This window comes from Lissotriton helveticus, chromosome 3_1, assembly GCF_964261635.1.
Source record: "Lissotriton helveticus chromosome 3_1, aLisHel1.1, whole genome shotgun sequence".
Lineage (NCBI taxonomy): Eukaryota > Metazoa > Chordata > Amphibia > Caudata > Salamandridae > Lissotriton > Lissotriton helveticus.
In genome coordinates this window covers 1429544528-1429559094 of record NC_136061.1, presented here as the reverse complement: position 1 = coordinate 1429559094, position 14567 = coordinate 1429544528, and the positions used below count along the sequence as shown (strand labels likewise).

Below are 14567 nucleotides of genomic sequence, written 5' to 3'. Positions count from 1 at the left end.
AAGTATTTGAGGTCTAGCTGGCGGAGCCTTTGTTTAACTACTAGGAAGGAGTGTCTTTGACGCTGAACTTGAATTGTATAATCGGGAAAGAACATGATTTTGGCATTGTCAATGTGAACATCTCGGAGCAATCTGGTTTCACGCAGTATGGAGTCCCGATCACGGTAGTTCAAGATTCTGATGAGCATGAGTCTGGGGTTAGATCCCGTAGGCAGTGATCATGTCGGAACTCGGTGCACCCGCTCCACAACAAAGTGGGGTGACAATGCGTCCTCCTATAACAGTGTTTTCAGTCAGTTCTCCATATTTGTCGCCGGCTCCTTCCCCTCCCATCGCTCCGGCACTCCTACTATTCTCACGTTGTTTCTCTGTGCCCTCCCTTCCGCATCCTCAGCAAGGTCCTCTAAGAATTCAACTCTGTTCAGCAGGTCTCTCATCTACTTGTCAGACTGAGCGACTCGTGGTGTAAGATCTGCCACATTGCCCTCCAAGGTAGTGGTGCGTTCCGCTAATTTCTTGTGGTCAGCACGCAAGTGTGTTAGATCGACAGCCACACCATCTATCTTGGCTTCTAGTGAGGTGTAGGTGAGTTGCATCGATTTTCTCCAAACGCTCCATGGCTGCCAGCATGGTATCAAGTTTAGCCGCCGTTGGGTCAGAGTCCGTCGCTTTCATGGACTTCTCCATCCTTCTCTTCGGTTGCGAGCTGCTAGAGCCAGTCCTCGCCCTGATACCTCCAGACATGGGTAGCGTGGTAAGTAAGGAGCCGGCGTCTAGCGTAACAGTGTCCAATAATTGGTAGAGCTCTGGCCTGCACCAGAGGAGACGGGGGAGGGCGGGCACTCAGGTACAGCAGGTGATAAGAGGGATATCTCCACTGGGCGCTTCTAGCAAGGAGCACTTAGACGATTCACTGCAGGACGGCGGAGCACCGGAGGAGGGGAGGGGGGGGGAGGGGGAGTCCACCAGCATCCCTCCTCAATGCCGTCCAGTACTGCACATTGCGCTGGGCAATGAGCAGGATATGCGTCTCCTTCAGCAAAGTGTGCAGGCCGGAATCCACTCCCAAGGAGTCCGTATTGTGTGGACGCAAAGGGGGGGGCCCGCCGCGCCAGCCCCAAGTGGACGGCGTCTTCACCCTGACTCTCCACAGGTAGCCCCAGCTCCGCAGGGCATCCAGCGGTCGATGGCGCGCACAGCGCCCCCGCGTGCCGCAGCACTGGCCTCAACACGGCGCGGGCAGGGCCCCTCCAGGCCAGGCAATGGCTGGGCACGGGTACCGACCCCGGCTCGCCTCCGAGTTGCCGCAGCAGTCCTCTCCACGGAGTACAGCACCTCCGATAACAAGGAGGCCTCTCTTCCTCAAGGCCACAACCCGTGACTCCGACCACCCACAGGGGTCCCGGCCTCTCTCGGTCAGGACACGCTAGGGGCGGCCACGGCACACCCACAATCGTCTGTGGAGCCTGGATCATCCGCCGGGCCTGTAAGTCCATCAGCTGGTTTCTCTCTTGGGAGGGGGGTGAAATGTGCCCCCCGACTCCACACAGACAGTACCTGCACCCTGCCGCACCCCAGGCAGTCCCAGCCCGCAGGGCTCCCGGTAGTCAGCGACTCGTCCAGCGCCCTCCGCGCTCCTCAATGATGTCCCTGGCGCAGTAGTGCAGGGGGGGGGCTCCCCAGATCAGGCGACAGCCAGGTGCGTGATCCGACCCCTACTCGCTCCCGGGTCGTCACAGCAAGCGTCTCCGCAGTGCCTAGTGCCACAGATGCGCCACACTTCTTCCACCTCCAGGCCGCGTTTCGGGGCCTCGCCTACCTCCAGAAGCCTCGGTCTCCTGAGCAGGCCCGTCGGCCAAGTTGCCTCGGAAGCGGCCTCGTCACGGCCGGAACCACCGGTGCGGTCGGATGCGTCCGATGGGCCCCAAACTTCGCCAGCCAGTGGTTGCCGATGCCCCCACACAGCGCCCCAATTGGAGGCCGGATCAGGAGAATTTTAGCGGAGTAATGGCCTGGGGAGACGGAGCTCGGATCGGAGCTCTACCTCAACCCGTCCGTTCCCATTGCGTGCTTAGCCACGCTCCGCTATCTTTTTGGTTCATACCAGGCAAAAAGGTTTTACTGGAAGACAAGACCTGTGTGGGTAAATGCTCTATAAGCCAAACACAGACCCTTGAATTTAATGTGTTGTGCCACAGGAAGCCAGTGCAGGCTGCGAATCTCTTTAGATACAGATTTGCACCTAGGGGTGTTGGACAGTATATTCAGCTAAAGCCCGTTGCAGTAATCCAGTTTGGACTGAATTAGCGATGTTACCACAGTTTTTCTAGTGTAAACTGAAATGTAAGTAAGCATCTTCCTTATTTTCTTAATAAGGAGTTGTGATGTATTTACTATGGGTACTGTATCGATCCCCCTATTTCTGACCCTTGTCTGGTTAATAATTAACTAGCAGCCATTCAACTGCACAGAAACCCGTTATCGGATTAGGTCATAGCGCATGCCATCTCATTAGGCAAGCACTATTTCTCCAGCCCCCTAATAGTCATACGGTGTTCTCAAAACAAATCAAACCTACCACGACCTGGGAAATCCCCACAGCCATTGTTTTGATTTAACCGAGAACTTCAGTAAAGAATGTGCGAACGATCAGTTCGTATGACATCCTTATTGACGTATTTATGTCCATCCTTACGTCAATCTCGGCACCTTTCAGGTATAAATAATACCGACATTGCCTTAAGCAAACACACGAGGTGGTGACAAGATTGGAGCAGCGAGACTTGCCGAGGAGCCCAGCTGACCGCGAAGCCCACAGACGCTGCCCCTCCTTTCTGACGCGCTGAGAGAGAGACGCTGCCTTTTCTCCTGCCGAGAAATCCAGCTCCGGCGCTTCCAAGCCGCCCTTGCAGGCAGCTGGAATATCAAGCCCTGAGATAGAGATACCAACCCTCCAGCCTTCTAAATCCCAGGTACTGAACTGAATAACCCTTTGTAGAGAATTCTTGAAGCAGACTCTTGGCAAAACAAACTTAACTTAAACTGCTACTTATCTACTCCCGCCCACGTATTAGGCTTAGGTCAGGTACATTGGGGTAGGCGTAGTTAGAAGCACCAGTTGAGTACGATTAGTCAATGTATATATGTATGTATCTATTTTATCCATTTTAAGTATCATATGGCTAAGAAACCATATCGATGCTTTTACAGTATTATTTTATAATTCTGTTATTACTGTATGCACTTTACTTAACTATAAGTATTGCAATAATAGCGATTCATTTCTCTTGTATGAGAAAAGAGACTGATCAATAAATAACATCTTTTTATTGAACACACCCGTCTCTTCCTTTTCTCTACAATCTGGTGAAACTAAGAATGCACTGAACTGACTGAGTAAAATAAGTTGTCTTTTGTTTTCACACGACTCTAGAGATACACTCTTGATTAGGGGAGAGCAAAGTTGTCATGTTCTATGGTTGTCAGAAACTAAATCCCTTCTTGTCTATCCAGGGAGGTTAAACTCCTCCTTGTCTATTCGAGAAAGTTTCTAGTGAACTCTGAGCTAGCTGGCAAACATTAAACTTTAAGTCTAATATCGACAGTAGAAGACCTAGTTAACCTCTGTCCTACGTCTATACTATTGAAGATATTATTCCAATGCGCAGAGCCTATTGGGATAATAGGAACTACACTACAGAGGTGGGAGGCTGAGACAGTAGCATTTGTATGATGAGAGAGCGAAAGTTTGTTGTCAAACCATACTCACAGATTCTTAGCCTCAACCGCTGATTTTGGTGATTCTCCCATCTCTGCTGGCCACCACAGATTGACCCAGTTTTGGCTCCATATTACCAAAGATCAGGACCTCTGTTTTATCACAGTTGAGTTTAAGACCGTGTGTACTCATCCATCTGTTTATAGTACGCATGCAGTTCTGACATTTTTGAGTAGGAGGAGCCAGATTTTTATATGCAGCCACCACTTTGAGTGTCATCTGCGCAAGACGTCAGACTGAACCCAAAGTCTCGGATCATAGGAGCCAGTTCGGAGATGTAAACTTTAAAAAGGGAGGGGCTCAAGGAGGAGCCCTGTGGTACTCCACACAGGAGGGTATATGGCTCTGAGTGATACCCATCAACCGAAACTGTTAGTCTTCTGTCTTTGAGAAAGGAGGGCAGAAGGTCTAGTGCCGAACCCCTGACCCCCAGACTCTCCAGCCACTGTTGTAAGAAGGAGTGATCAACTGTATCAAAAGCGGCTGACAGATCGAGGAGCACAAGGGCAGCTGTGTCTCCTCCCTCCATCACCGCTCTGATCTCATCTCATCTGTGGCTTTGATGAGTGCCGTTTCCATACTGTGTTCTTGGCGGAAACCAAACTGGGAGTGATCGAGCAAATTATTTTCACGAATAAATTGGGTTAATCGAATATTCATGAGTTTGTCTATTATTTTAGCTGGCAGTGGCAACCGGGCTGTGGGACGGTAGTTGGTCGGATCCAGGTTGGTTTTTTTTTAGCAGCGGAAGGATAGAGGTATCCTTCCACATGGAAGGAAAATTGACAGTCAAACATTTAGTTAAAAATTTATGTTAGCCCAGTACTCACCAGGACCACTATTTCTTTCAGAAATGCTGGCGGGCATGGGTCGGAGGGGGATCCCGACTTCGCTTTGTTAATATATTTTTCCACTATTTCAGATTAAGTGTCGGCGAAGCTAAGCCGGGTGTTCTTTTCGAGGTCAGGGCTTGTAGCTAGAATTGTGGGGAAGTGAACTGTTGTATCCTCGAAGTCTTTAAAAATGCCCATGACTTTGGTTTTAAAAGCCGCTGCAATGTCATTACAAAACCTTTGATTGCCCTTTATCCCTGTATTTTTAGGTATAGGGAGTTTGTTTACTACTGTAAATAGTGCTTTAGAGGATTTTTTTGCTTCCTCAATCTGTTTAGTAAAATAAACTCTCTTTTCTGATATCAGTAGATTTTTGTATTGTGTTAGGGCCGTTCTGTACGCTTTCCTCGTGTGAGGGATAATTTGTTCGCCAACACCTTTCGAGTCGAGAAAATGTTTGCTTTCCTTTCCGTAGTACATCAGAAAACCAGGGGGCAGAAGGGGTGCTCCTATTACCTGAGTTTCTTTTTATTGATACTGAGGCCTTAACTGCTTTATTGAGCCATTCAGTATATTTGGTGACCATTACTTCTGGGTGACCATTTAATTGTGGTTGTGAACTCCAAATGTGTGCGGAGGATCTTTTTGTCAGTTTTACTCCACTCTATATGAGTGAAGGCTGGGGGCTTGGAGGTCCCTCCGAGCCCGAGAGAGGAGATTGAAAGATTGAACTTAATTAATGAATGGTCTGACCAAGTCAGAGGAAGGGTTTCTTTTAATACGAGACCCTAGGCCGAGGTAAAGATACCATCTAGCGTGTGCCCTGACTCGTGTGTGGGGGTCTGTACTAGTTGGGTTAGGCCTACAGCTCCCAATGTGTCTAGCAGTACCCCTGTCTCCCTGCTACCCTTGTCTTCAAGGTAAAAATTAAAATCACAAAGGATGGTATAATCATTGTTTAAATCAATAGCTAACAGCAGGCTATCTAGATTTGAAGTGAAGGTACTTCTAGTACCTGGAGGCCGGTACAACAAGATGCCTCTGAAAGTCTGCCTTGGGCTGAGTTCGAGAGCAAAGTGAAGAGCCTCATACAGAGGTGTGGAGATGGAATGGAAAGTTACTGGGAAATGCTCCCTAAAGATGATGGCTATTCCACCACCTCGTTTTAGTGGCCTATCGACTCTGATAGCCCGAAATCCAGATGGGGTTGCAGTGACAAAGTCAGGGTCAGAGGCAGCATCTGTCCAGATGTCTGATAAGAAAATTATGTCTAACTCCAAGTTTAAGATCATGTGCGCAATTTCATATTTGTGCTTTGCCAGTGATCTGACATTTGTGAGGCCACAATTAATTTCAGCGTTCTCTGTAAGTTTAGAAGGGTCATGACTGGGAACATTTCAGGGGTTGGAAGGCACTAATCCTTTGTGGTTGCAGGAGTATAAAACTGCAGGGACAGTTTGCATGTCCATAGCCAGGAGTGGACAGGTGACAATTGTCCCTGCGGTTATTGAGAAGGAGTAGCTCCCTTGCGATATAGCTGTGCGCCTGAGCATTTAAAAGACCAGAGGTTCTGGCCCTGGGCCCGGTCCAGGCGCAGACAGGCTTGCCGTTTTATATGATTCCGGTGGACGACTAGACCGCGTCCTAACCGGAAGTGTAGAATGGGCGGAATTCTGCAGTGGTAATGGCAGCCAGCGCTGCCCGCTCACAGGTACATTTTATTTAAATAACATGAGAATGATCCCTATTGCTGGAGCCAGCCGAACCCCTGAACCGTGGCAGCTGCTGGAGCCCAGAGCACATACTGTGGATGTACTGCTGAGCCTCAGTCTGAAACATGCCCGGGTGGTTGGTGTTTGCCCCCGGCAAGTTCGCCAAGAGGCTGCCCATGGCTAATTTGCTGCTCCGCTCGCCTCACAAAGTAAGTGAGTCGGTGACAGCTGCTCATTAGTAATCCTGGGATAAGAGTGCAATTCGATTTAATAAAATGAGAAGCACCATCAGATGGACCCAAAGGAGCAGGGATGGCGGAGAGGGGCACGAAGTTGACCTGCTGTATCCAAATGGGCCCATTGAAGGGTGGGCTGGCAGACGGGACGGGGCATCGATCAGTAGTAGGGCAGCCTTCGAGATTAGAAGTGTGGAGAGCAGTTTAGAGAAGGGGAGATAGAGGGGATCCAATCTGTGGTGCCAATGGTGAAGTCACCCTTAGCCTCTCCACTTTCAGATGGACGCCAAGGGGGCAGGGACTTGACCTGCTGTAGGCCGATAGGTGGCGCTGGCAGAAGGATATGGCATTCTTTGAGAAGATATGAGGGGGTCTGGGCCGGGTCAGTAGCAGGGGAAATAGAAGGTTGGATTGTAACTCAATATGAGGTCTGCCTCATTGGAGTACAGGCACAAAGGGGTTTACTGCAGCAACAAACCCTGATGCAGTGCACTGGCTCATTTTATTTAATCAACCCAGGTCCTCTGCCCAAATTACGCCGATGGTCCCGGAATACTGCGAATTCACTGCAATGTCATTGCATTGGCAGAATGGAGGTTAGATAAAAAGCAAATTCACAACAGTAGAGAATGTGTAGAGAGGGTACAGAAGGTAGGGACCGAAGAGGGTAAAAGTTGGAGTTTCTCTTTTTGGACTGTTTTTCCGTACAAGTAATTACTTGACCTTGAAAACAACTTATACGTGTTTCTTGCATTTTGAAAATCGCAGTCAGAGCTGTGTTTGTTGTGCGAGGGGTCTGCAAAAAACTAACACACTAATGTTAGAAATGGGGTCTCTAGTTGGCAGGTTGTTACCCTAACCAAGTAGGGACCCTTCCAATTCAGAATAAGGGAGTCAAACTTCTAAAAAAAACAAAAAAAAAACCTGCTCACCCCCTTGGTAGCTTGGCACGGGCAGTGTGGCTTATCTCAGAGGCAGTGTGTAAAGCATCTGCACATAACCAACACTTATATCACTTTTCCCCTTGATGTTGGTAATAAGAAAGTACCACTAGGATACATAAACCAGTTCACCCCGGCTCAGGCCAGGTTCACCACAGGAGGTGGAGAAAGATTTGTGAGAGGCAGACACAGTCCATTCTGGTGCAAGCGACAACTCTTCTGACTACTCTATATACAGACAGGTCTAATCTGCCTGGCTAGGAGTCACTCAGGAAAGGCAGGACACACCTCAGTCCCCTCTTCTATCTGTCTAGTGGGAATGCACATCCCCAGCCCTGTCCGTCTAAAGCATAGACAGCTAATACACAAAACAGGCAGAGGCACATTGAGGGTTAGACAAGGAAATACCCACTTTCTAAAAAGGGGTATTTCTAAACACCCAATATAAAAATCATCTTTACTAAAATGTGTATTTTGAAATCCTGAGTTCGGGCATAGTAATGTTATATTCCATATGGGTACCCTATATAGGCGCGGGTAACACTGCAACCTTTCACCTATAATCCTTCCCTACATTACACACAACGGTTCATAGGGACTGACCTTTTACCTAGATACTACACTGTATTCAGAATGCAGGTTTTTCCCAGGTTTGATACTCCTACATTTATGCATGAGGCTTCTTAGAAGCACAGCAGGATGAACATTTCCTGTATAATATCTATGTTAAAGTTTAAGCCCAACGTCATCCTTTAGGACAACACAGTAACACAGCAAGGTAGGATTCCTGGGGAAACCTGTGGGTGTATATATATTCATCATGTCCTGCTTCAGAAAGACAGAGGAGACTGTGACTCCCGGCTGACACACTGGCCAGAGACGCTGATGTACCTGCATGCAGACTCTCCAGCTAGCAGTGGTCTAACATCCCTTGCAGGGTGTTCAACTCTAGACCAGGACGGAGTCCCACATTCCCTAATTCTCAGGTAATGGGGTGGCTAGACCTTAGAGGAATTCTTGGCATAACACCCACACAGATGCTAGGTACATTTAGGTACATCTAGTTAGGGAGACATCGTAGGAGTAAGGACCTATTATCATTTATTCTTTATACTTGTATTCATTCATAATTTCTGCAAAAAGGTAGAACTATACCATCCCATTACTCTTGTAGTATTGCTAACCGTATATCTCTGCTACTGATGGTTGTTACCGCACATCTATTTTACACTAGAATACTAACTGTCCAATAAATCCTTATTGAAACGCCCAGCTTGTTTATTCTGTGTATCTCTGAGACGAACTAAGCGAGCAAGCGTGACTGAGCGAAAAGTAGTACATTATCAGGGTTGTCATGTTCTGAGGTTGCCAGAAACTATTCTCTCCCTGATAAGGGGATATTCTAGTGGTACTGTGAGCTAGCTAATGCAAACAGGCTAAAGTATCTGGTGTGGGTGCACGGAACCAGTCTGCCACCAAACCCACGGTTTATCGGAAACGCGCCGATCATGTATAGGTAATATAGGAACTACACGACATGTCGCCACCAACGTTGGTTGGGTACTTATTTAACAGTATAATCTGAGTAGTTCAGTCGTGCTATTCTCAGAGACCCCTACTCAAAAAACACCAGAGACGTCTGGAGTTGGTGGGCACAAACTCCGCCACAGCTGAGTAGGCAAAAAATCCTATTTATTAGCTGTTGGTTAGTGAAGCTTGGAGGACACAGTGTTCCTAAAAATTGTGCATTAAAACCTTATCTTGGTTCCCTAGAACAATCTTCTTCTTTACAAAATGACTGAGACAGGAGGCGACGTAAGAGTAAATCTACACCTCTCAGGGGAAGACAATGCAGACAGAATTCCAGTTGCTGAAGAATTCAGACATACAATCACCATGAAGCTTTTAGAAAATGGTTTATCAGCTAGGGGTGGCTTAGTAGTTTTCGTTATTGAGGCACACAAATCAAATAAAACAGAGGTATTTTATTTGTGGGTTACATTCCCGGCAGCAGGTGCGAGAACACAGACATTTCACTCTTACACAGAAGGAGATGCACCAGTGGAATATGGTCCGTTTGAGGACATAGATTCCACTTGCGTACCAGGAACATTTATACTGGTTTAAAGCTGCCCTACCCCACATAAGAGGAAGAGGAAGATTAGGCCCACTCGGAGGAGATGGGGCAACATGGCCAATATTAGCGGCCTACACACTACATCCTGACATTGAAACCATGCCACCAGGAGACATACTCCTACAACACAAAGATTTAATTAAAATCTATAGAAACTTGACGCAATTAGTCATGAGGACTTTCACAGTCCAGCCAGCAACATTTGCATCAAATGGAACTCAATCTCAGGGTACAGCGACTAAAATCATACCACAAACATTACACTCAGTGATGGGCAAAGTGCCCTCTAAACGTGAACAAATGCCATTCTGGGTAGCTTAGAAAATTACACAGCTCAAGGCAGTATTCCCGAATACTACCCCATATGAAAAACACAGAATGCTAACAATCTGCTTCCCCATGGGGATAACACCCCAATTAGAAGATTGTACCACTTGGGGTACAGTCTTTGCTGCCATATATACTAGAACTCCTGGTATTCCTTCATTAGCAGTGATACCTGATGCATTGAGACAAATGCAGAACGAGTACGGAGCAGAGTTTGCTCTGAAAGTAGGGATGAAGTTACTAGGTAACTATGCCCAGGTATCAGCCGTAATACTAGCTAATATTAAAGGGGAAGCAGCTTCAGTGGCAATCCACCAACCCCTAAGGGAGTTCAGTCCTTTAGAACAGGAACACAAACTACCTAAAATAATTGCAACTGCATATGCGGAATTAGGCAGAGACAGTTTGGGTGTGAAAGCTTTAAAACCACAACTGATGGGCAGTCCTGAAAAGGAAACTTCCAAGCAGACACCTGCTTCTTCTAAAAAGAAGTGGAATAATAAAAAACACCAAAACTTTAAAGGAAACCGATCTCAATCCCTAGGTAGATCTCAGAAAAGAGGTATAAACTTAGGAATAGGGATATTATTAGGAAACCTGACAGGCATCATGATGCTGATAAACGTTCCTCTTTTTCCTTTCAGAGTTCATCAAAAAACTCAGAGAGGGAAGGACGGTCAGAAAGACAAGAAGAGCGTACAAAGTCCAGAGACGACCAGCACACAAGAAGAGAAGCCAAAGCAAAAGCCACAGTTCAAAAAGAAGGACGTTGTAGGTCTAAAGATCAGACATGCCCAGAATTCTGAGGACTCGACGACTGAACAAGGAATGGGCTCTGATGATGCTAGACAGTGAGGCGGACGTAACAATAGCTCGCCCGAACCTGATGGACTTTCTGGCGACAGCGGACTTGAATGATTATATCACGGTGGAAACACATGATACTAGATTAAGTGTCCCACATAAATTGTATGAAATAACGCTCTAAATAGAGGGGGCACAAGAGTAGGAAAGCGAGAGGTCTCTTTTGGGAGAACCTTACGTTTGGCTATGACGTTTTGTTAGCTGAACAAGATTGGCCGCCAGCATACGTCTTGGATAGCCCTAAAGGAGAAATGGCAATTCCACCAGCCTTTTCAGATCACATTCCCAGGCACTTGCAACATACATATGCGCAGGAGTGGGCGGCAGCCCATGCTCCGGCATTATACAAAAACTATGTTGGATGGGATGAGGATTCAACCCACCACATAATTACTTTAAAAAATACACCAACTGCACAGAGGCAGTATCCAATAAAGCAAGAAGCTAAAAAAAACAGGTAAGGGAGATCTTAGATCAACTTGAACACCAAGGGGCGATTGAAACTTGCACCTCTCAAATGACAACCTTTTTGTTTCCCGTCATGAAACCTAACAATACATATCATCTAGTTTTAGATTAGACATTTAAACACTTGCACTACGACATTCACATTCTAAAATGCACACAGTGCCGCATTCATGAATAACATTGTGTGGAAAAAATATAAAACACTTGATATCTCAAATGGATTTTTTGGGCAAAATATAGCGCCTGAAAGCAAGTATTTCGCCGCATTCTCAGTGCTAGGGTCCCAGAGGCAATTTTGTTGAATCCCCCAGGGGTATAAGAACAGCCCAGGGTTGTTTTTGACCAGAGTAACAGTTACTTCAAAAATTAGATGAGGCATTGTCCTTTGTGGGTGATATTTGTCTGACGGACGATGACCTAGATGAACATTTGAACAGGGTGAACACCATAATTTGGGGATTTGCATCTGAGGGCTACAAATGTAACTATTAAGAAATCTAAAATCCCCCACCACGGTGTCCTGTTTCCAGGATATGAACTTTCAAGTGAAGGAAAAAGCCTAGCAGCCAATTTTTTTCTAACAATGCACACTGCTCCAACCTCCAAGATCATTAAAAAATCTATAATCAATACTGGGATTCCTAAATTTCGGTAAAAAATACATTTGGGATTACGCAGAAAGAGTAAAACCTTTCTATGACTTAATAAAACCTGATTTCTCAGCGAGAAACTGGACACAGGAAAACAAAGATACACTATGTTTCTTACAAGCTGACATGATAGCTTCAAAACATTTACAGACACGCGTAAACATACGCAACCTGTTGATCCCTATAATTGCGGGTCAATCTGGGTACACCTATCTGACATACAATGAAGGTGAAACAGTACCAATTGCATACAAGTCACATTTGTATACAAATGCTAAGATGCGCTTTGCATCCATAGAAAAAATTCTGACAGCAGTACAGACTGCTGTAGTAAGATATAGATAAATGCCAATACTGGACTTAACTTTCAGAATTTATGTTAGCACCTATATGAATAAAACATAACGGTCTGTTTACTATAACGTCACTAGTTTATTTATTTATTTGTCTCATTTGTCACTTTCTTTTTACTTTTTTATTTCTCAGAACCACTTTTTTGTGCATATACAAAATATACAGTAAATAACAATCAATTACAATCACATATATTCACTATACATATTTACAACTCATCCATTCCAAACTTTTGACTAGTCCATTCATCATACACCCAAACACACACATGCATATAACATGAAATCATAAGGTATGGCCCTTTGCCAACAAACAGTTGAACGTACAATTTATGTACCCTAATCGTTATCTCAGTGTGACTATGTTACATAGAAATATACAGTTAGAACCTAATTTCTTAGTATCCTAACAAAGTCCTACTAAACCTTATTGTTTGACACAGGGCCAAGTAAGGTCGACGCGTTTCGAACCCCCTGATTGCGGGGTTCTCCTCAGGACCATAGAACTCTACAAAAAAACAAAAGACAAATGTGCCAGATTAAGTCACCTATTCCGTGAAATTGCCTTTTTATATCAACATACAGCCGCCAACCGGCTCACTTCCGCTTACCTTATTTCTAGTGGAATTGGTGTCCCTTGGGAGGTCATGTGGTGTAGTCACAATGTTCTGGACATAAAAACAGTTACATAAAGACATTTACTATAAACAGATGGAACCTCCACATATTTGCATAAATGGGTACAATTGTGAAGCGACGGTCTATGGCACCCACCTTTATTCACGATGTGTAGAGCGGTAGCACTAGATGGAAAGAAACTCGACATTAATGGAGGAAGAGGCAAACTAGTGCATCTACAAAGTTACTCAAGGCTAAACTGACCTTAATTACGCGTTGGGGAGGCTCGTAGTGCCTAAAAACGAACGTGAGCCGAGAATTACTTTCAGAATCCCACCGTGATTAATCACATTTTGTTAGAAAACATGAAAGTCTCAAGCAGTAAGACTTACCCGGTCTCCTACGCGGTGCTTCCACACCGGGTGGGATGATTACTGCCGACGATTACTTGCTAAGCGACTATGGACAGAAACAGGGGGACTAAGTTAGAATATTAAAGGAACCGGACAAGCGGGGGAACAGAAAACTGCCTCTTTCTCGACTTACGTTCTTGTCCGGTATGCTCTCTGTGAAACAGTCCGAAAGTTTGCCATGCACAGCCGGCTTCTACGTATTTCACGCTCATTCCTGGCCACATGATCAAGTTTTCCTTAAAGGAACAGCGCCTAGTGAACTTGATGGAAGTTTGCCCTGCAAAAGAATTATTTTCAGTTGGATACTGACTTCTTTTTTCAAACGAAGGGGGTGGCCATGGGCTGCTCCTTTGCACCGGAGCTAGCAGTATTATTTATGGGGCTTTATGAGACCAAATTTATTTACAACAACAACCCGTTCGCTGAATTTATTACCAAATACATCAGATACATCAATGATGTATTTTTCATCTGGTCGGGGACCCAAGAGACACTAAATGACTTTGTGACATGGCTTAACCAGAGGACTGAGGACATCAAATTCAGCCACACTGCATCCAATAAAAGTATCACTTTTCTTGACGTGGAACTGTATGCAACGGAGGGCGCATTGGGAACCACATTGTTTCGGAAATCGACCGATAGAAACAAAGCTCTCCACTACACAAGCCACCACCCTAGAAGCCTCAAGCAAAATTTGCTCTTCGGTCAATTCTTACGAATTAGATGAAATTGCTCCAACAAAGATGAATATTTCAAGCATGCTAATGGTTTGATGGAACGGCTACGTGAAAGAGGCTATCCGAAAAAACTATTAAAACATTCATTAAGAAGAGCGTGGTGGGTTCCTCGTGAGACTTTGTTACAAAAGAAGGAACAACCTGACACAAAGAGGATTGTGTGTGTAACTTCATTTGGCCCTAGCTCACATCAACTACGAAAAATGGTAATGCAGAACTGGCATCTGGTAAAAAATCTACATTGTGACTTTCAAGAACCGCCTTTGTTCGCATTTAAAAAAGAGAAAAGTGTGGCAAATCATGTTGTGCGGGCAGCCCTTCCTCGTGAAACTAAACCCACATTAAGAGGCATGTTGGGGTTACCCCCAATAGTAGGACATCATAAGTGTGGTAATTGTGCATGCTGTGCACAAACGGAGGAAGGTGCAGTGTTCAGTTTTGATGGAATTCACTGGAAACATGACAAATTCACTAATTGCCAGACAAGGAATATGGTA

The 14567-nt window shown here is 45.6% G+C and overlaps 1 protein-coding gene across 4 annotated transcripts in view; it reads left to right on the top strand.

The window, feature by feature from the left end:
* Positions 1-14567, top strand: part of TMEM177 (transmembrane protein 177) — a 109610-nt gene that overhangs the window by 61603 nt on the left and 33440 nt on the right. The window contains exon 1 of one of the 4 annotated variants that reach the window (XM_078682088.1): positions 10715-10735. The exons of the other annotated variants lie outside the window; for them this stretch is intronic. The gene's annotated coding sequence lies outside the window, so the exon portion shown is untranslated. Of the gene's footprint in view, positions 1-10714; positions 10736-14567 lie in introns of those variants that run through there. 4 annotated transcript variants of the gene reach the window in all.